Consider the following 21,886-nt stretch of genomic DNA (forward strand, 5'->3'; position numbering starts at 1 on the left):
TGAGCCACCCATTACCAAGCGTTCCAGTCATTAAAAACTGCCTTGCACAAGTGGACACATGGAAGACAGCAAACAGACTAAAACTAAAACCTAACAAAACAGAATTGATCCTACAGGCTCTAATCCCACCACAATCCTGTTGCGTGATGAGGGAACCCTGCCCAAACCCATCAACCGTGGCAAGAAATCTTGGAATGAAAATGGGCAATACCCTCAATTCTTGATCCAAAAGGTCAAAGCCATCATCAGAAGCCGTTTCTCCCAGTTGCACAAGCTATGCACATCTTACCTTACTTAACATACACCCACCGGGCTATGGCCATAATTTCTTTAATACTATCCAAACTAGACTATGCAAACAGCCTCCATCTCAGACTACCCAATAATTACCAAATGAGAAAACTCCAAAGAGTCGAAAATGCAAAGGCAGGAATATGAAATGAGGGCGGCCACATCCTAAGTGGAAACAAGATTTATTGTCAAGGAAGCAGACAACTCGTCGGCCCAGCCACACCAACTGAAAAGAACGTGGAACCCTGGGCAGGAATAATCACCACAGGGTTCCATTACAACACTTCTCCCCCACCTTAATAATGCACAGATGAGAACACAACAGGGAAATGGGGGGAGGAAAATAAACAAGAACAAACTAAATGTCAAAACACCCCATAATGGAACAATGGCAAAACAATGAGTACTGGTGCACTAAATGACATGTAACCAACATCACTTTCCCCTACCCCGCCAAACAGTCTTTCAAATTGACCGGAGGCAGCCTCATTTTCGGAACCCCGATGTCAACAGCAGTTCCCTTCCTTGAAGCAATAATCGGCAGCCCTTCACCATTTCCTCTGCTCTCAGACTCTTCCTCAGCCATTGCAACCTCCACACCACCCACGCCTACCAGCTCTCGCACACACACTCATACACACACACACACACACACCTGCACTGCCTCAAATCCACTCTAACTGGACCTTGAACTGGCACCCACTCCCTCCCACCCCCCCAAGAGAAATCATACGAGCCGCTCGGCACACTCTAACTGCTTGGCACCGACACCTTAGGTGCACCTCTTTCCACCACGATCTTCGTCTTGTTCCATCATGAGCCATCATCCAAGACCACGTACCCCGCACCCACCGCCTCAACCGTCCACAGTGACATGCACACGCTCCCACCTTTCGGTACCAATTTGGGTTCTTCACACTAACACAATCACCCACCTTCACACCAAGCGGTGTCCTTCCCACCTGCTGTAACCTGACTCTCTCCAACATATCGGACATTCAACTCAGTGGGGACTCCTCCTCCAAGTGCAACAATCCTCAACCTTGAACCAGCCTCCCTGCCTCTAATGAGTTCAAACGGTAAATGACCTATGAAACACTTGTGTATAGGCGCGTTACAAATGCCATATCATATCAAAGATGACGGCGTACACCTATAGCTGTCAATGCGTCTGACACTACAACACTCCACTCCAAAACGGTTTGCAAAAGCCAATTAAATAGCCCCTTTCAGAAAACCTATTCACCCTCTCCACCAAACCATTGGCCGATGGATTGTACAAAGACATCATTTTCTTCAAAAACTCCTGCATGCGGAGAGAAACAAACTGGGCTCCAATATCCATGACAGTACCAGCTGGCACGCTTTCCTTGTCAAATACTCTATAACCTTCTCCGCTGTCACCGTTTTGACCAGCCTCCACCCACCGCGAGAAGTAATCCACCAGCACCACCACAAAACTCAATCCTCCACCAAGACCCTCCATGGGACCCATAATTATCTAATGCCAACTTTGACCACACTTCACCCGGAACCTCAAATGGATAGATGGGCTGCGGCTGAAATGACTTACTTTTATCACTCAGGGAACACGCCACACATACTGCTTCACAACTTCCTCCACATTCTCATCCATTCCCAGCCACCAGTATGATTTTCGCAACCTCCTCCTCGTTAAAGACCTGCCCAAATGTCTTTTGTTCGCCAACGATCCTGGGCCTTAATTTGAGAGGCGGAATTAAGCCATCTCCCCTTGTGATGCCCCACGAACCCTCCACCAACTCACTCAAGACATGCATTAGGACTCCCCCTCGACCCCCCCTTTAAAACATTCACACACTCCCACCCGGCATGCAAACCTCCCCTGATCCAGGCCAATTCCCCATCTTCTGCACATTCCCTCTCCCATTTGTCAACTGCATGGAGAACGCAGGCTACTTGGGTACTCATCTCGCACTCTGGCTCCACCTCTAGACCAGCCCCAGGCAACTGGAACTAAAGGTCCGCCACCACATTCCTTGAACCAGCAATATATTCCACCCTAAAATTAAACTCTTTCAGATCAACCATCTATTTAGCTGTCCTGGGGGACACAGACCCCATGCCCTTAGTGGTCAAAACATACGCGAGGGGCTTGTGATCCGTCCGAGTTACATACGCAACTCCACACACTTTTTTTAAATGCCTAGATGCCCAAGAAGCTGCTAAAGCCTCTCTCTCAATCACAGTATAACGGAACTCTGCATCTCTGAGAAGTCTAGATGCAAATGCAATTGGTCTGAATTTGCCACCCTGCCACTGCTCCCAAACCAACATTGCTTGCATCTACGATAAGCACAGTCCTACTCTTGGGATCAAATGAACTGAATGATGGGAGGCATGTCCACATCCTTCTTCAACTAGATAAACTCTTCCTGACAAGGCTCTGACCACTCAAACTTGATGTTTTTCTTCAACATTGCCTGCATGCACACAGACTTTTCAGCATACGACGGAATTAATTTTACATAGTACTTCGTCATTCCCAGGAACAACCTGAACTGCTCATTGTTCACAGGCGATGGCACCTCCCTTATTACCTACGCCAAACCTTCCTTCGGTTTTATGCCATTAGCATCCAATGTGTGCCCTAAGTAATTAACACTGGGTACTCCCACCCAACGCTTAGTCAAACCACTTTTCTGTAGTATTTGCATCAATCTCTCATCATGGTCTCTGTTCCTTAACCCCACACAAGTAGATCATCTTGGAAGTAACTTACTGCACAGACTTCCCCAAACAACGCTTGCATCAACTGCTAGAAAACAGCTGATGCCAAACCAAACGGCATCCGACAAAATCTGTACACTCCAAATGGCATGACGTGAGAGGACTAGAGAACGTGCAAATGTATTTGATAGTAGGCCGACGATAAGTCGAACATAGAAAACCATGCAGCTTGCCCTATGGTGGCCAAAAGTTGTATTGGGTAGGCAATGGCGATCCAACCAGATGCCCGTGCTGTGCTCCCCGAGATCAACACACATCCTGAGGTTACCATCCTGTTTGCGTGCTAAATCCACCGGCGACAGCCACTCTGAGTATTCAATCTCCTCTATTATCCCTGCGTCCATCATCTTGGAAAGTTCACCCTTTAGCCATTCCCTAGCCAGCCAACACTGGTAACTTTTTCACTTTGTTGGCCTTAGGCACTGCCCTGCTCTTCAATACAATCTTAAGGAAAAATCCATGCAACATGCCCAACTCGATACTTGTTCCGCAAATAATCAGGTGACACCTCCTTTCCAGAACTATTTTCGTACAACTCTGGCGAGATCATCATATATGGGAATCTAGAATCTACCAACATTTCCATTTGCAGTCAAAATGTCCCACGGGCCCTTTGTGAGCGCCCGTTCAACATGTAATAGTAATACAGGACCTTCCTGTGCCACACTAACCACACATCCCACCAAGTGTCGGCACCTCCTTCCGGCTCTACCATCATCACTATTTGTCTTCCTTGCATACTGCCACGATCATTGTTCCATTTGCACAGCCTGGTGTAGTTCCCCTTACTATTGCACTTCCTGCATTATATATTCCAAGCACAGCACTCCTGGGCACCAGTGGAATGACATGTCCACCCACATCCTTGTCTCCCTCCTGCACCAAATGGTCGTTTTTGTTAATCTGGTAATCCGCTTTATCAGCCACCCTAACTTTTGTCTCTCTGCAGCTTTTCCTCACTGCTAACACCGCTTGCACACACTCCCCTTGAGCGGTTCTGTCCCCATTTTCTGTTACTGCTTGCACACTGACCTGGGATTCTTCAATGGCCCTTGCAATCATGAACCATTTGTCTAAGGGGATCCCTGTCAATCCATAACCTCACACTTGGTGTTGCTGGTTTTCATCAATACTCGGTCTCATAGTCATCCAGCAGCCCGGTAAACTTGCAAGTTGATATGAGGGTTTGCAGGGCTGTCATACGAATCAATTCAACGGCACCCTGCCCCCTGTAGAAGAAGTGATAACGTCTAACGCTACATTGGGTCTTTTTCCAAAACGCCCTTCTAATTTCTTCGAAGCATTCTCATATGAACTCACCACAGTTTCTCCTTCACCACCACCGGAGATGCGCACTTCCTCCCCTGCTAGTGTCTGAACACTCAGCACTTCAGTGCCCAAACAATTCAAAAGCGCAGTCTCCTTTTCATCATCGGGGTATTTGGCACCTGTGTCTACCCAGAGGTCCCACAGCACTGGCGGTTAACCAGAGGAAGCCAGAAAAGCACTGCTTATCGCAGAGAGGGACCTTCTTCATTCAAAAGTAAGTTTCAACAGTACACTCCTTCCTGAACACTTAGATCCAGAAATGCTGCATTAGTGCTAGTCCCTAACTTCAACAAAAAACGGCAAGGAGGATCCTCTTTTTCAGATCTTCTAGCCGCAAAACTGGAATGGCCTGCCCAAACCACTCCGCATGGAGCAGAAACCACCTGATTTCCAAGTCAAGACTTGGCTTTTTAACCAACCACTTTGAAAGAAAAGAAAAATAATAGTAACCAACTAAAAACTGTGCACCAGAAACTTGTGTGACAGTTTTCATCAAGCATTTCTTTCCCAAAACTCTTGGCACTACCATCTGTGGGAAAACCAAGCCGACTCATGGAATCTCTCCTGCTTGGCACTGGTCCGCACCTTGAATCTCAGTGAAATCTACCACAAAGAGGAAGGCAGTAAGACCCTCACTCCACTCCCACTACTAAAATCTTGCATTCTTACACCTCCGCACTCCTATAGATGACCTCCTAGGTCTAGTGCACTTACCAGATTCAGATTCTACCCATCAACCATGCTGTTCATTTTTGGCATCCACAATACGGGGACGGCCATATGGCTAACTAGCCTGCCAAGTAGGTAACAACTTAGAGATGTTCATATCGACACACAGGTAACCGGTACTTTAAACCTGCATCAATCAATACCAAAAAGGTATCTGCATCTGCCTTCGCGCTATCCGACTAACACACCCTGCCCCGCTTTCTTACAGAGCCATGCATAGCGAGGCCAACATTTTTGGCAGAAGAGCACTTTACATACATTTGGAGAATCTGTGAATGGCTTTCTCATTTAACTCAAAACATGTTCACACTGGTTTCCCTAATCCCTGTGAGCTTTAACCAACTCACTGCAGACAAAGAGTGAGCCTTAGAGGTTTTGCCAACTTTTCAAAGTGGCCCATTAGAAAAAGCTTTGGCTATCTGGTCAAAAGAAATTGCTCGAAAAATGTTCCAAATTATCAATACAATACAGAAATCTGAACTAACCAACCATATCCATATCCCTTGCAGCAATGCACAACATAAGCCTAAAGAGTTGACCAGTGACCTGCGTAGAACTCTTGAACATGGCGCAGCACTGAGTGCAAGGTAAATATGCATTCCTTTAAGTCAGACCATGTTTCGATTTTTGGTGCATTTGCCCCACAAACGTGGGTGCATGCTCGCAAAAAGAAGAATCAGCACTCTTAAAAAAAAAAAACAGGTAAATACCCTCCTTGTTTACAATCCTGGACAGAATAGTGGCAGAGAGCCACGGTAAATTAGCAAAGAGAGGAAATGAAGACTCCAATTTCACAATGCAAAAGGCTACTCAGGTCTGACAACTCCTGGATTTCAAAGGGACAAAACCTCTAAACACGGCTTCTCTTAAAGAGTACAAGTCAAAAATAAAGATAGCTTGTACTTTAATGTATGTGTAAGACAGGTGCTGGCAGAAGGAAGGGTTTGAAATTACATGGTCCGACAGATACCCATAGATAACCAATTCACACCATGCTCCAAAAGCATAACAGCCCATAATTGGGAGGCATTCCATTCAATTACTTTAGGCATCTAGTCAAAACTCAAGTCAGACCAATGAATTCAGCAAAACATATGGAAATTATTTCTGCAAGAAGCTACCCAAGCAGCCTTCTAAAAGCACATATACAGCATACACATGGCTGCATTGCTACAGCTGTTCAAATGAACAGGAGGCGGAAGTTAATCCCATGCTGTTCTTGGTAAAATAGTTGCATGCTACCATTTCCAGGTATTATTTTTGCTGAAAAATGAAATAGAGCAGGGAGTCCACCTAGACTTCAGTACCTCTCAAGGACCTAAACAGTTGTTTTCAGATGATGAATGTGCTGAAACTTTGTAAAGATGTACTTGAAATCGGTTTAAAGTAGCTCCCAGCTACGTCTTTGGTAATGAACCCCAAATAAGACTGGATCATTCGACAGCCTATGCCGCGTGAACTGGAAACAATCCAATACTCCAACACCCATGACTTGGAATATTTAAAAGAAAACAGCTTTCAGTCCCACTATCCACTTGGACACCTGAATATTTTATTCTACATACTAATAAGGGAGGGTTTTTACAGGTGCAGGAAATCACTTACAGTTACAACTAGACTCGTTGGTATTACTTGCCCCTTCGTGCCTTCCATTACAATACACCATTGAACCCACCTAGCATCCGTCCTAATGGACACCGAATTCAGCCCACCCACCCTTATTTCAGCACTGTTCATATCCCAGACTGTCACTGTTTCCCACTAACTTAAGTTGCATGCCATTAATCAATCAATAGTTTGCTGTAAGGACTGCGGTATAATAGTGACAGGGACTTAGGCTACCCCACCTATCTGGCTCTGGCCCGGTATGGATTCAACACACTTATACAGACCCCTACGGGTGATCTGTAATCAGAGAACACCCTGGTTGCTTATCATACAAACACAATTGTATTCATGTACTTCATAAAACATAATAAAAATAGCTTTACAGAGCTATCATCCAAATGCCTTTTGTTGTCCGTAATCACTGGGTGATAGTGTACTGTTCTAGGCATCTCATCTTAGCCTAACACAAATACAATTGGCATACAGTTTATACAGTGCGAGTTAGTAGATCTGGTGACTTTTCAAATGTGGTATGACTGTCTACACATTTATCTAGTCCCCGTCACTATTATATTTCACTCCCTCATGATTTAGGCCCCCCTTACCAAAAAAAGAGGACTACTTTACCCCCTTATATTACTAAATGTAAGGACTGCGGTCCATCCCCCACTATTGAAACCCCTCCCCCCCGCCCTCCCAAAAAAAAAACAGCCATTCTCTTTTCCAACCATATCAAGTACAGACTTGGGGAATGTGAACATTCATTATGTAGTACCTGCTCACAAAAGAGGCTGCGTTGTGGCATTTTGCACATTTCAGATGATCTACAACAAATAACAGAGCACACAAAACATGTGAAGTATATATAATGCACGATAAGAGACCCTTGCAGTGCACTTGTACGTATGCTGTAGGGAGTATGCAACCACTGTGAACGGCAACATTACACAAGCTCTGAAACGCCCTTTATGTTCACATACCTTGCTTGCAGAGGATTGTGCGCCAGCACTTTAACGGAAAATACCAGTACTATTCAGCTGTGAAACTAGCCAGCCGCACAAAATGAAAATATTGGCCATGCTAAATTGCACAAGGCTGTCTTAGGTCTTCAAGAAAGTCCTTCGACAAATCGAAAATAGCTAGTTGCCTCTCAAAGTTTCAATATCTCTGCTAAGTTTCAACGGGAATCAGTTCCTGCACCACGGATCCTCATATAGAGTAAAAGGGGGTGTAAAATCACCTATGTACACAGATCTGCATACTGTACAATGCGTAATTGCAGTTGAACAAGTATCGCACCACCCGACGGACAAGAAAACACGCACTTATGCATGATTTAGTTGCCCACTTCCTTGTTAAACCGGTCTTTTTATGTTTTAAATGGAAATGCAATCATAGTTAGGTTGGTACTGCAGCTAAAAAACAGCGTTAACTACCAGTGCACAGCAACAAACTAATGCAATAGACACACTTTTTAATGGCCAACGCATATCAGTGCTGGACAAAAAAGGAAAAACTAGGTGTCTGTAATAAAATGATGGCAAAGGACGGCAACGTTGCTCTTCCCTTTGCGTGATTGTAAAAAACAAGAGCTTTCATTCAAACTCTTGTGACGAGGTCCAAACGTGGCCACAGAAATTAAGGTAAGTAGAGATTTAGGAAATGATACACAGTAGAAGCTAGTTCTCAATAATAAGTTCTACCCCACAAAGGAATACTGGGACACTGTCCCCTAAAATAGCACCGTCAAAAAGCTGCCAACAAGAGTTAAACACTTGCCTGTCAACATTTGGGTGTTCAGAAGCGAATGCCCTCAAATTGTAGGAGAAAAAAAGTATATTGATTTGTTCTCACCTTGGACTTGGTCTCAACACCAGTTGGCTGTTTTGCTGCAAATGTCATGAAGCAGAAGAGGGTTCTCAGACGTCATCAGCTGTCACGGAAAAATAGGATTCACTCCGACTTGTCACCAAATAATAAAGAAAGGCGTGGAGTAACACATTCTTCATTGTGAGTTATGGTTTGAAGATTGCCAATCGAGGGACCGCCGCTCCATCAGGCAATGTTGAGCCGTTAAATATACATAAATAATAAACGGATTCATGTAGGTATACTCCCACGCCCTTTTGTTATTTGAGCCGCTTGATGGATGTGTCGGACATTAAGTCCAGCGTTGTATAGTCCACTTGCCGTTTTTAGTAATTTACGCGCAAACAGAACAGCAGAAGAGTGAAGTGTTTTTTTAACGGGGTCAGGTGGAGTCCTCAACCATTCATATGCACATCTGTCGTCCCATGCTCCACCTCCAGAAGTAAAGCAGGTAGGAAAACCAGTAAATAATTAACAAAAAAATAGAGAGGTTTTTCTGCAGCCGTCTTGTTATGGGGAGTTTGTCAGTCACCCTCGCCTAGCAGAACAGGATCACCGTGAGGCTTTCTGGAACATTATGAATAAGTAAAACGTGGCACAACTAAGTGAGGGCGTTAGACCCCATGCTTCTCCTTCTTAATACCCCAAGGATGAGCCACAGTTGAACCTCAGCTAAATAGTTTGTCAAAACAGCCAGAGAATTGATTATTAATGAGCTGTCACCACAACACCCCCACCCTGGACAGTCTCCGTTAGTTTGTAGTGATGAAAAGCAGTTTGTTGGGTGTAGGCTGACAGGTAGCCCTAAGGGTCTCCAGCCCACTGCCCGCTCTACGGGGGGCGCGGGTGACAGGTAAAAAGCCTCTGCCCATTCATGTGTTGTCCTTCCCCAGCCAGTCTCCTTCACCCGCCTTCCTCCACCCCCAACCCACTGCCAACTGCAGCAACAAACAAAATCACGTCTCATTGGCTAAGCAGGAATATACGTTCCTATTGGAGTAGAGTTTCCCAGTAGGTGGACGTTCCGTAGCAGTGAACAGGGGTGCCATCTTTGAAGGGTCAAAGTTGCTAACAGGTTCCCCACTGGCAGCACAATTGTCAAGGTTTAACATTATACAATTAACTACTTAAAATGCTGCGACTTATTGAAAACTAACACACGCGACCTCCGAAATAACCCAGGATTCCTAAAATTCAGAAACCATCTAATACAAAAGATATGTTCCACTTTTCGGTTTGCTGGAGCCATCGGTGAACTAAGATACTTACTGGCATTCCGCTCACACAGTATTTAGCCTATTAGCCCTACTCATTTATCAAACGATCCCACCACACATTTATTCGAGCAAGGCTCTTTGTATCCGTTAATATGAAATGCTCACTATATAAGATTCCGTGTCAAGTACAGAGGCTCGTATTATACTTCTCAGAGAACAGCATTATTGAAAAAGACACGTACCTTTAAAACATGACTACATTTCCCAGAATCGTTTGCTGAAACTGTTCATTAAGTTCAAGTTCATAATTATCCGTATTCCACCCTTTGAGCAACAGTTTTACACAGAACCCAGTTAACGGTTTCACGGGGATTTCTCTCAATAATATCACTTTACTGATGCCTGGGCAAGTTGGAGAACCTGCACCTAGCACGGCTCTCTAGCATCACGTGAACGTAAATGGAGTAATAGACCCAATTCACAGGCCACGACCGGACGTGAGTTTAAGGCATTTAAAAATAAAAATGAATACATAATATTCAAATGCCGTTGGAATAGAAAATAAAATAAACATTATAATTGCTTATCACGCCAACTGCAATGTTTTAGTAACATAGCACAAGTGAAACATCAAACTATTTAATTGTACTCATAAATGGAATATAGTCTATTGTAATATTGTAAGAAAGTGTACTTAATGCTTACGATCTAACATTTTTAACACATTGGGAAAACAATACAATTTGTATTTTTTTAATTCTGGCTAGATTCCCGGGGTTCTCGCTTGTTGGGACTTTTTCTACTCTTCATTTTAAGATGGCCACCCGGATATTTTCTTTCAATGGTGGCTCTTTTGCCATAGTCCTTTTTATGTTTCTACCACGGACGGAGGTGACAGCTTCCCGTTTGTGTGTTCTGTGTTGAAAGTGGTCCCCTTGGAAGAGGTCAGCGAGTCAGGTATTTGTGAAGGTTTGCGGGTGATTTCTGAAGTTCAGCTCGGAAGGTTTTGCTTTCGCTTGACTGTTTTGGAGGTGTAAGGATGGGCAATGCGGACGCAGAAATATTCGGCCACATATCACGTTACAATGATCGAAGCATTTACATGCATTATATGATCCCCTAAGGAGGGTCCCCTCAGCGGCTCAGCAGGGGTAACTGTTCCGTATGTTCTCGTTCTGTTGAAGCTGGTCCAGATATGCGTTGGCAGACAAAAAGAACGTCGAGGCTTTCATGTGTGTCTTAAGTTGTCTGTGTATTTAAAGCTTAAGTATCTAAAAACGGATCATGAAGCACTGTTACACAAGGTAAGGCATTGTAAGTAATTGCTGCGGGAAGCCCTATTTTGTTTCTTTGCTAAAGTTTGAGCGAACTATAGGTTAAAATGGATAATGTACACCAAAAAAATTTATTTTAAGGTGCCGGCAATATGTTGTAATGGAATCCCCGGTGATGGCACTCTGATGGGATTCCAGATACTTACCTGGGCATTCTCCTAGAAAACAGTTGGACTGGTGCAGTGGTGTGCTGCAGGGGTCCGCTTGCATTAAACTTGTGTTGTTCTCACACATCTGCCTCCTGCGCCATTACTTCATTGGCGATGGACCCCGTGAGGCCCACGCGTGCAGGTCATCGTGTGGTGGCGAGAGGGCTGCGCTAAGGCGGGGTTTCCGCCTTGGTCGGGCCACGTCCTGGGTGCAGGACATAGAGAGAGGGGTAATGGGAAGGAGAGCTGATGGCGGCTTAATTGATTTGTTGGTGGGTCTGCAGCTGTGCTCCTGCTGAAGCCATGTTCCTGTGACGGCACTGCCTCGCTAATGCCATGCTCTGCCCTCTTCTGACGAGGTCAGCGCAAGGCAAAGCCTGTGGTCTGTGCAGCTCTCTGCACGCATGCGCATGGACCTCAAGTTTACTTCCGCTCAGGCCTGCATGTCTCTGGGGCGCAAGGTCTGCACAGGCACAACTTTAGCCAACAAGTCGCATCACGCATCAATTATGTATGGGGCGTCGTCTCCGTGCAAGCAGCGGAGAGGAGGCATAGCTCACGGGCGGTGTAAAACCAGTGTGTGTAGTCTAGAAGAAAGCATAGATAAACTGGCTGCATGGTTGTTCAGTAGCAGAGAAACACCTACCTTGACAGAATTGCGCATCTGCTCCACAAAGGCCCACCTTTCTGTCAGCTCCCCTGGCTTTATTTTGAATTTCCGTGGGTTCGACTCCACAATGCCAACAAATGAACAAAACACCCACGAAAGGCTGGGGGACTGTACTCCGGGTCAAGGAATGCATTAATAATCCAAAAAACGACTGAGCAGAAATCGCTGGGAATGTTTTTATTGGAAAAAAGCAAAGCCACCCAAAATGTCAGTGCACTTCTGTACACTTACTACAAACAAAGTGGATCTCTTGCAACGCTAAGTCTTTCGTTTTACTTGGTGAAGGAAGACAATCAAAATGCGGCCATCTTTTGCATTTCTCACATTCACAATTTACAACCATACGTACAACCCAAGCTCTCCTCTTCCTCTCACCACCTCCTGCTGGTACCATCCTTCTTGAAATGCATCCACCTGGCCTCTCGTTGTACAACGCCAAGACTGTCACTAACGAAAGGAACATATAAGCCACCTCTGTTCGTCTATCCACCTATACCCTCGGTATGTACCCTACTTTCCATCTCTTCCCTTCATTCACCCTTTCACTTACTCCTGCCAGCCAAGGTATGTACAGGCCTCACCCATTCCCTCTCCCCCCCCCCCGCTGACCTCTCTGTTGCGCCTCTCTCGTATTCTTAAGCCCACTATTCCAGCCTCCTCACTCCCTACCCCCTCCCTTGTCCCCGGTACGCACTGGCCTTCTTCGCTCTGCTCTTCAGAATGAGACAGTCGCCAGTGCAGATATTGTACTTTAAAAACAGGGAAAATAGAAGTAGCGTTTAATGAATGTAGTCATGGCCCTTTTTAGAATTTGTAACGTTCATGGTAAACATCGCATATCTACTTAAAATGATACATAAAAGAATAAACTGTCAAGCACCAGCACACACAGGGTCAGCGACGAGGCAGACCCGATGCCACCGAGGTCAGGGGCAGCACCTAGCAGCCCTGTGAGGTTCCATGTGATATTTTTGCTGCAAAAATATTGCGATGCAAAAATATTGCCATATTTTGGCGGCGAAAATAACACATGGACCCTGCGGGGGACACCCCCGCATCATTTCTTTATGTGCGGGGGACACCCCTGCACCTAATATTTTCGCCACCAAAAATATCGCCTCTGGCCGTTCCCGACGACCATATGTACGGCGATATTTTTGCTGGCGAAAATATTACCTGATACCCCCTGTGAGGCCTTCCCTGAAGAGCCAGACGCTCTGCAGGTAGCCGGATTTACAGCCCCCATGCAGGTTTTTTTTGTGAGCGGGACGGGGGCTATCCAGAGGGCGCATTTAATGCAAAAGTTAGAGAGCAGACCAGACTTTTTGGAACACTTCCTTTAACTTTATATTTCCAATATATCTTCTATTGCACGCGACGCAGGACGGCACCATCCGACTGCTTTCACAGGGGGAGCAGCTGTGCTTTATTTGGCTTTCAAAAATGCATATACATAGAGCATCTGAGCGCCGCTTATTGAGGGGGCGAGCGGAGGAGACTCTGCTATTTCGGCACCCATGCCCCCAATGCTTCAAAACACACAAACATCACAGAGGCAATATGCCCTGGTCTTTCTACAGCACAATTCCAACCATGGAAGTGACTTTTGAATAAGTTGCCATAAGTAAGCAAAATGGGAAACAAAAGCAAATGTAAGTTATTTAAGAACTAACTTACCTGCAAAGGCAGCAGCAGTACTACTCCTGGGATTCTACACTGTCCAATTCAGCCAACAAAGTGGGCTACTACTCCCCAAACCTGTGCATATAAACATTCCCTGCCTCCCACTATCGAGCCTTGCCTCTGGACAGCCCCTCACACCTTGCCCCAGTATTCGGCCAATGTCCTTCTGCCATCCTCTTCACCCCAGCATGCCCTCCCTTTTATCACAAACTCCCATTTGCCAGGCACCCCTTCCCCTTGGAGCTGCCTGCATCCCTTCCCCCCCAAGCCGGTGAATCTCCATGGCTGGTGAGGGGCTCACCACTAGGTGTTAGATGTGGGGGCCACCAAGATGCCAATGTGGACCAGTCTGCATACAGATTGGTGCAGCAGAGGTCCACTGCACACTTTACATAGCGCTACAGGCTTCTGCATTTTGGAGCTCATAGTATTTATTATATGTCAAATTTAATATGGAACTCCCAAGTTCCAGGGTGCAACGCGCGGTTGGCTAAAATTATAGGATTGTCCTACCATTTCATATACCATAAGGAGAAACTGTACGATTTGGTCACAGAACAAGTGTGTTGATGATTGTCCAGTAATCAGGGTATCTGAAAAAAAAAGATGTTTTTGGATGGGACACCATTGTGTTACCTGACTGGCATACTTTTGTGTTTGTGTTCAGTGGTTTGTGAAAAATGGCGGTAATTCTGCTACCACCCAAAAAGGTGGCAGTAATGGAATTACCACTTTTTGCCGTGCCACTGAACTTGCATTGAGGCCCTTAAAGTGTGCTGCTTTTAGCTCAGTTGGGTGTGTTGTGTTCGGTCGAGCTATGGGATGCTTGCGTGAGCTATGGGATGCTTGTGTGAGCTAGGGTTTGCTCAGTTGATGCAGTGGGCGTGCATCAAGAAGATGCAATCTAGGGTGGTGTTGATGTCTTGAGAGGAGCCTGTACTGGGATGTAATTGGGTGCTTGACTATACAGTTCAGGTGAGTTTATGTGGGTGGGTGGGCTGCTGGCGTGAGCTAGGCTGGGTGGGTGCTGTGCTGGGGTGAGTTACGGTGGGGTGCTGGGGTGAGCCACGGTGACGTTATTTGCTCTAATGTCCTAGGGTGGGTGGGTGATGTGCTGTGATAAGCTATGTAAGCTTGTTCAGATGCTGGGTGGCTAGGTTAAGTGGGCTCGGTGCTGGTATGAGCTTAGGTCCAGTGGGATGATGAGGTGAATTAGGGTAGGCGGGTGGGGTTGGTGGGAATAGCTCTGGTGGGTGTGGGGCTAAGGTGAACTAGGAGGGATGGTTTGCTGGGGTGAATTAGGATCGGCGTGCTAGTCTGTCATGCTAGGCGGGGGCGTTTTGCTGGTGTGAGCTACGGTCAGTGGATGTTGTACCTGATGAGCTAGGTGGGTGGGTTCTGTGTTGTGGTGAGCTAGAGTGAGTGGCTAGGGGCTGAGATGAGTTAAAATGTGTGCAGTGTTGGGGGAGCTTATGGTGGATAGGATGCTTGAATGATGGGATGCTTTGGTGAGCTTGAGTTGACAGATGGGGTGCTATAGTGATCTTGTGCTGGAGTGATCTAGGGTGCAGGGGGTGTTGCTAAGAGGTAGAGGAGGGTGGTTGTCCTGCACAGGTGAGCTAGGGCGGGTAGGTTGTATGCTAGTAAGAGTTAGGGTGAATGGAATGTTTTTTTGTGGTGAGCTATGTTGTGAGCTAGGGTGGGTTGCTGGTGAGCTGGAGAGAGGAAAGGTCGGGAGTGTACTGATGCAAGCTGGGATTGGTGTGTGGATTGGTTTGCTGAAGCAGCTTATGGTGCCCTGGGTGAGCTACAATAAGTAATTGTGCCAGGGCAAGCTAGGCCGGGAGGTTTATGTACTGGAGGAAGCTAGGGTGGATATGTATTGTGCAGGGATTAGTTAGGGTAGATGGGTGGGTCGGTGTTATGCTGGGTAGCTAGGGCAGGGTGACGTTGTTGGGTAAGCTTGTGTAGGATGCGGCAAAGTGGTTTGTTGAAGTTTGGTGGTGTGAGGGAGGTTGTGTGACTGGGGAGAATGGGGCGCTGGGGTGAACTCATGTTTTCTGGGGTGCTTTGGCGATGATTGGATAGGTGGGCTGCTGGGATGAGTTGTGTTGAATGAGTTGTGCTTGTTTTTATTGCATTTGCATTGGGGGGTGAATACTTGGCTGAGCTAGGGTTCCTGGGCGTGGTAGGTTGTGCTGGGTGAGGTAGGTTTGCTGGGGTGAGCTAGGGTTAAGGTGCGCAAGGGTGGTTGGGGTGCTGGGGTGAGCCGCATGTGTTGCAGTGATGTAGCCGGGCTGGGAGTGATCAGGGTGTCGTAGGGTATGGGGTGGGCTAGGGTATGGGAGGGAGCTTGGGTGGGTTCTTAGGGTGTGTGTGTTGGTGTGATGCTGCAACGAGTAGGGGGGATTCTAGGTGAGGAAGAGTGGGTAGAGGGTTAGGTGTGATCCTGGGGTAGCAAGTGTGGGTGAGCTATTGAGATGCTTGGGTGCGTGGACTCCTGGGGTGAGCTCTGGCTGGGTTGCTGGGGCACGCTGGGTTGGGTGGGTGGTGTTACTTTGAGATGACCTAGCGTGTGTGAGTGGGGTGTTGGGGTGAGCTATGGTGTTCTGGGGCTAGTTATGAAAAATTGGTTGTTGTGCTTGGATGAGCTAGGGTAGCTGGGTATTGTGCTAGGGTCCTCAAGCGTATGTGTAGTCTAGGTTGGAGGGGTCATGGTGTCAGTGAGGTGGTGGGGTGATATTATGTTGGATGAGGCAAGCTAATGTGATGAGGTTGAGTGAGCAGGTGACATGGTTGGGTGGGTGCTGTAGATGGGGTGATGTGGGGGGTTGGTTTGGTTGAGGAGAGGTGGTGGTTGGGTGGAATTAGGTGTATTAGTGGCGTGATTGTGGCTGGTCTGAGATTTCTGGGTGAGGCGAGGTCGTTGGCACAGGCTGGGTGGATGAAGTGGGGTGGGGTTGGGTGTGGTGAGCTTTAGGCTGGCATGTGCTAGGGTACATGAATGGAGGAAGGGCAAAGCTGAGGCAGGTAAGTTGTTGACCAGAACTACGGTTCCCGAGGGCGTTCAACCTACCAAGGCTTTGAGGTCATACCAATGATATATAGAGCTCTATATAAATACCTAGTAACATAACATAACATAGAACTGGGGTGTGCTCGGATGGTTGGGATTCATTACTGGGGTGATCTAGAGTGAGTGGGTTTCAGTGCTAAGGTAAACTAGACACTGCCCTCCTTCATGCCACGTTCTTCATTCTGCCCAGCACAACTAACGTTCTTCCGTTCTCAGCCTTCTTGACTTGTCAACGGTTGTCGACACTGTTGATCACTCCACTCTCCTGTCTTCCCATGTCTCACTTGCTCTCTCGTGCTGTACTTCGTTGGTTAACATCTTACCTTTCGTATCAATCTCTTTGGTATCCTGGTCTGGCTCTACACCGGACTCTCGTCCTCTCCAATTTGGTGTCCTGCAGGGTTCTGTGCTTGTCCCTCTTGCCGTCTCCACTTATACACTCCCGCTCTCCCATCTCATATCTTCCTTTAATCTTTGCCTCATTTCTGTGCAGATGACACCCAGCTTTTTCTCCTCTTTCTAACTTTTCTGACTCCCTTGAGGCCAATGTCTCTGCTTGCTTCTCAGCTATTAAAACTCTGAATCCACACCCACTTTCTTCACCTTTAAAGCCAGTCAAAATCCGAGCTTCTATTTATTCCCCTCCTCCACTCTACCAACCTCTGCCTACCCTTCTGGTATTTCCTTCCCACCTGCTTTAATCCCATTTATTGTACAGTGAGAAATCTAGGTGTAATCTTTGAGTCTTCACTCTCTTTCACTACTCATATCTCTACTACTGCTTTTATTATTAATATGATGGTATCTATTGAGGCGGACCTAGCTTTGAGAAGCAACATAGCACTTTACAAAAGTGTACAACAATACAGATACATAACAGAGCTCTTTAGAGAGGTATACAACAGCACAGATGCATAACAGAGCTCTTTAGAGAGGTATACAACAGTACGGTGTCCACTCATTTGGTCGAAAAAAAAAAAAGATTGAATGAGCATTTGGTCGAAACCAAATGGTCGAAAAAAAAGAGAGGTATACAACAGTACAGATGTATAATGGAGCTCTTTAGAGAGTTATACAGAAGTACAGATGCATAACGGAGTGCTTTTCAGAGGTAACAACAGAACAGATATACATTGGGGTGTAGGATACATGGGAGCACAGAGGAGGGGTACAGCTGTACAGGGTGGTGTTGAGGAGAGGGGCGGGCGCCATCTAGTGAGTCAGGTGGTGCAAGGGGCGACGTGATGGCTTAGGTGTTGAATATGAGCAACTCCTTGAAGAGGTGGGTCTTGAGTTCCTTTCTGAATTGTAGGAGCATGGGGGTGAGTCTGATGCTAACGAGGAGGAGGTTCCATAGTCTTGGGGCATAGACAAGAATACTTTTTTCTGGACCTTTCTGCAGCGGTGGATTTCAAGTCTGCACATGTTCTGGCAACTGTTGGAGCAATGTCTGCTTGTGCGGCCGCTATCACCTTTATAACGGTTGTCGTGCCCGTCCCTTCTGGTCTCCTGTCTCGCCGTCCCTTCCGCTCAGTCTTGAACTCCTCTGTTCGTCCCATGTTTTCTCTTCCTGCTCGTGATTCCGTTAGCAGTCACTGATGCTCCAATTTCCTTCTTTAATTTGACAACCGACTTCTCTTTCACTTTCTCTGCATGGTCTTCAAGGCCTTAATGGTCCTGCTCCTTCCTATCTTGCCCTCTTAACTCTCTCTACCTTCCTGCACGTTCTCTTCGCTCTGAACCTCTTCTCCGTATCTCTGTCCGCAAATCCCCTGGGCTCCATCCTGGTTTTGCTCATTTTTGTTATTTGCTCCCATCCTTTGGAACTCTCCCTCTCCCTATCTGCTCTTCCCCCTCTTTTCATCGCTCCTGTGCTGCCCTGAAAAATCATTTGCTTTCACTATCATAATTCGTGATTTCCGTTTATTTTACTTGTCTTATTATTATTTAATATGACATTTTATATTAAATTATAAAATGTAACTATCCCAAACGGCTTAAGGCTGGAATCTAACTACCTATCCTTTAGGAAGAAACTGAAGACAGTGTTGTTCAAATAAAGGACCTACATAAATACTAAAAGTTAATCTACTCAGGACCAGTAATTCTGCTCTGCTGTCCCATCACTTTCCTGTTGTCCTTGTCTTTATATAATGCGCCCTGATGCCTGGGGGCTTTCGGCACTATAGTAATAAAAACAATTAAAAAAAATTACTTTTTACCATCTTGTATCATTGTTCAGCAATTTGGCGAAGGTGCTATAAAAATGTAATAAAATACACATAAAATAGAAATAAACAAACTGACTGGCAGCCATGCACATAAGGCAGGAATATTCCAATTAAATGCTCTGCGTTCTATTACTCCATTATCACTAGAATCTCTTTACAGCGTACCCACCCGATATGAATTAACATGATGCCAAAACCCCTGTCCACTCAGTCAGCCAATAGATGGGCAATAGTCAGCCTTGCATGTGCCATCCTTAGAAATGTAGGCTTGCAATGTGTCTCCACTGGGTGGCACTTCAAGAGGTGGCACAGGGCAGCTCTTTTTAGGAAGACAGCTCAGGTGCTAGGCGGATTCTCGTAGGCAAAGTGGCATTCATCAATAGGAGGCACTAGTGCATACTCTAGAAAGGGAACAGCAAGAGAGCCTTCTCCGGGAAAGATGACCATAAGCAGAAGACTATCCCTGTGTACGGAATCCAGGTGCCTGTAGTCCAGGACTGAACAAACCCGCATTCACTTCTGATAAGGCAGGCGTGAGCATGTCCACGCTGCTGCAGAACCCCACAATAATGAACTTTGTATCTGTTATTTGGACTGTCAGATATCTGTAGAATGAAGAGGTCCACAGAGGTGGAGGAGTGAACCCATCCTCAATGATAGGTAGAGGCTATTCTTATCTATAAATCTTCCCAGTGAAATGCCTTCCATCTCACTGAAGTACAAGGATAAAGTCGTGTTTACAACATCTTCAAATCATCTTGGCTGTAAAAGGTGGGATTTTCAACTCCATACTTCCCCCCTAACATGCTCCATAATTTGGTATTTGGGGAGGTTCTCTGTCTGTGTAGTGCCCTTAAGAGTCTGCAGTGAAGTGTAAACATGCACAGCAATTGCCTTACAATTGTACTTTGAGGCTCCTTTGACATCAGAATGCTGGCCTACCTTTATCTTTGCACTGCACCATGCAGTGATGGGTGCCTATTTTTGGGGTGTTGGCAGAATGACAGAGATGAAAACCGCTTCAAGCAACTCAAGTTTCATCCTGTGGACCCGAGTCTTACCTGTTCATATACAGTCCAATTTTGGACACTGCCAGTCCCTCCATTTTTTCTGTAGTCTCCCACATAGTAATTTTCATTTATTTTACTAAAATGATAACATTTGTCCAAAATCATCCTTCCTTGCAAAATATACGTGGACGTGGCATGGCACAGCTGAACTGCCAAAACACTTCTGTGCCATTCCAAAACCCATGCCCCGTGTACATGGTGGCAGGGGAGCCCGCTTATGAATTTCCCAGGGGTGGGGGGGGGCCAAATACAGGAAGTGACATCACTGGCAGTTATAGGACCACAAATTTGCATGTAGTCACCAACTTGGTGCAACGGCGCGCGGGGGGGGGGTGGAGCCGCGCGCAGAACAATGGAAACCTTGGCTAGCATGTACTGCATATACTAAAGTCAAGTAAGAAGGAGATTTAAGCCTTCGAGTTGCATTCCAGTAGGCCATCACTGCCCCTACTCCACCCCTCTATAATCATCCAGGTTGTAGTAGCCCTCAAAAGGCAGAGCAACACAACTAGTATGGGAGAACGAAATGCCGTCCCATCCTGTGAGTGTGCCAAACGTCATGGCAACGGCTGTGCGGGTGCCTCCTACCTTGGAGCACAATCTCACTAATTTGGTGCAAATCTCGCAAGTGGGAGCATGGGAATCCCCTGTGTGTGTGTGGGCTGCAGAACCCGGATCACGTGCTCACTACTTCAGTGTGAAACTCTGGCCAAGGCTCTTTGGGCAAGCATTCAGGATGGGTCTCACACCTATAAGTGTGATATATTGAGTGGGACCTCACTCCTTGGAGCATAGTATCAACCATTGCTGGTAATCTCACAACTGAATGTACAGTTTCACTCTAGGTCATCTCAGTGACCCCATGTATATTAATGGAGTCAGTCTCCCATCTGGGAAGACAATTATATTTCTGTTAAAACACTCTGAATTGTCACTCCAGTTTTCTCGATCTATAGATCCATACCATATTCATTCAGTGTGTGCAGGGGTCATAACTTGTGTCTGAGAGAGCTCATTCTTTCATTCGGAAGAGATAAAGGGGTAACAACCCCCTGTATGTGGGATCAGGCTCATTTTGCCCCATAGCACCTCCAGAAGGAGTGAGCGGGTTTTAAGACTCTGCTATCCGACAGGCTCGAGCCTTCTATCCCTTGCCCGATCACGGCTCCCAACATCCTGAGCAGCAGCTTATGGACAGCAGGCAGCTCCGGACATGCCTGTTGCCAATTGAATGTAGACAGATCTACTATTTAGACACTGGGAGAGAGCCATGAATTCACATTGGTGGTGAAGAAGCACTCAACATACAGAACACAATGGTATAGTGTTGCAGTCCTGCTGAGAAATGACAATTCTGAGCATGTGAGCAGTAGGCTGGATCAATGCTGCCCCATAAAAGGTGTAGAAGCCTCTGTGCGAAGTGGCAGTACTGGCCCAACGGTGAGGAGTGTAGTAGTTTCACATTAACTATGCTTAAGAACTTTGGGTTATTGAATAGTACTGCTACATTCTGAGTAATTCCATCCCTTTAAATATATGAGCTCTTGTATAACCACGACAGTGTTGAGTTATTCTGATGTTGACAGACTTGCTCAATAGTTCTGGTTCTGTATCATTAAATGTACTTCAGATCTTTAGAGTATCGGAAGGATAGCTCAGGGGCAACGTGCTCGCCTTGGAAGCAAGACGACACAGAGCAACACAGGTTCGCTCCCTCGGTCCGCGCAACACAGGTTTGCTCCCTCGGTCCGCGCAACACAGGTTTGCTCCCTCGGTCCACGCAACACAGGTTCACTCCCTCAGTCCGCGCAACACAGGTTCGCTCCTTCAGTCCGCGCTTAGAAACCTCTGGGTAGTACAC

At 46.3% G+C, this 21,886-nt stretch overlaps 2 protein-coding genes across 8 annotated transcripts in view; one reads left to right on the forward strand and one right to left on the reverse strand.

Moving 5' to 3' along the window:
* The window catches only part of HYCC2 (hyccin PI4KA lipid kinase complex subunit 2), a 1,329,865-nt gene extending 1,319,698 nt beyond the window's left edge, over positions 1-10,167 (reverse strand). For 6 of the 7 annotated variants that reach the window (XM_069615447.1, XM_069615449.1, XM_069615443.1 and 3 more), the window contains exon 1: positions 8,581-9,522. The gene's annotated coding sequence lies outside the window, so the exon portion shown is untranslated. Of the gene's footprint in view, positions 1-8,580; positions 9,523-10,054 lie in introns of those variants that run through there. The other variant, XM_069615445.1, reaches the window with a different exon arrangement.
* Positions 10,168-10,627: 460 nt separating this feature from the next.
* NDUFB3 (NADH:ubiquinone oxidoreductase subunit B3) overlaps positions 10,628-21,886 on the forward strand; it is a 47,356-nt gene continuing 36,097 nt past the window's right edge. Inside the window, exon 1 of the mRNA XM_069615450.1 lies at positions 10,628-10,769. The gene's annotated coding sequence lies outside the window, so the exon portion shown is untranslated. The remainder of the gene's footprint in view (positions 10,770-21,886) is intronic.

The sequence above is a fragment of the Ambystoma mexicanum genome, chromosome 9, assembly GCF_040938575.1.
Source record: "Ambystoma mexicanum isolate Mex_15411 chromosome 9, UKY_AmexF1_1, whole genome shotgun sequence".
NCBI lineage: Eukaryota > Metazoa > Chordata > Amphibia > Caudata > Ambystomatidae > Ambystoma > Ambystoma mexicanum.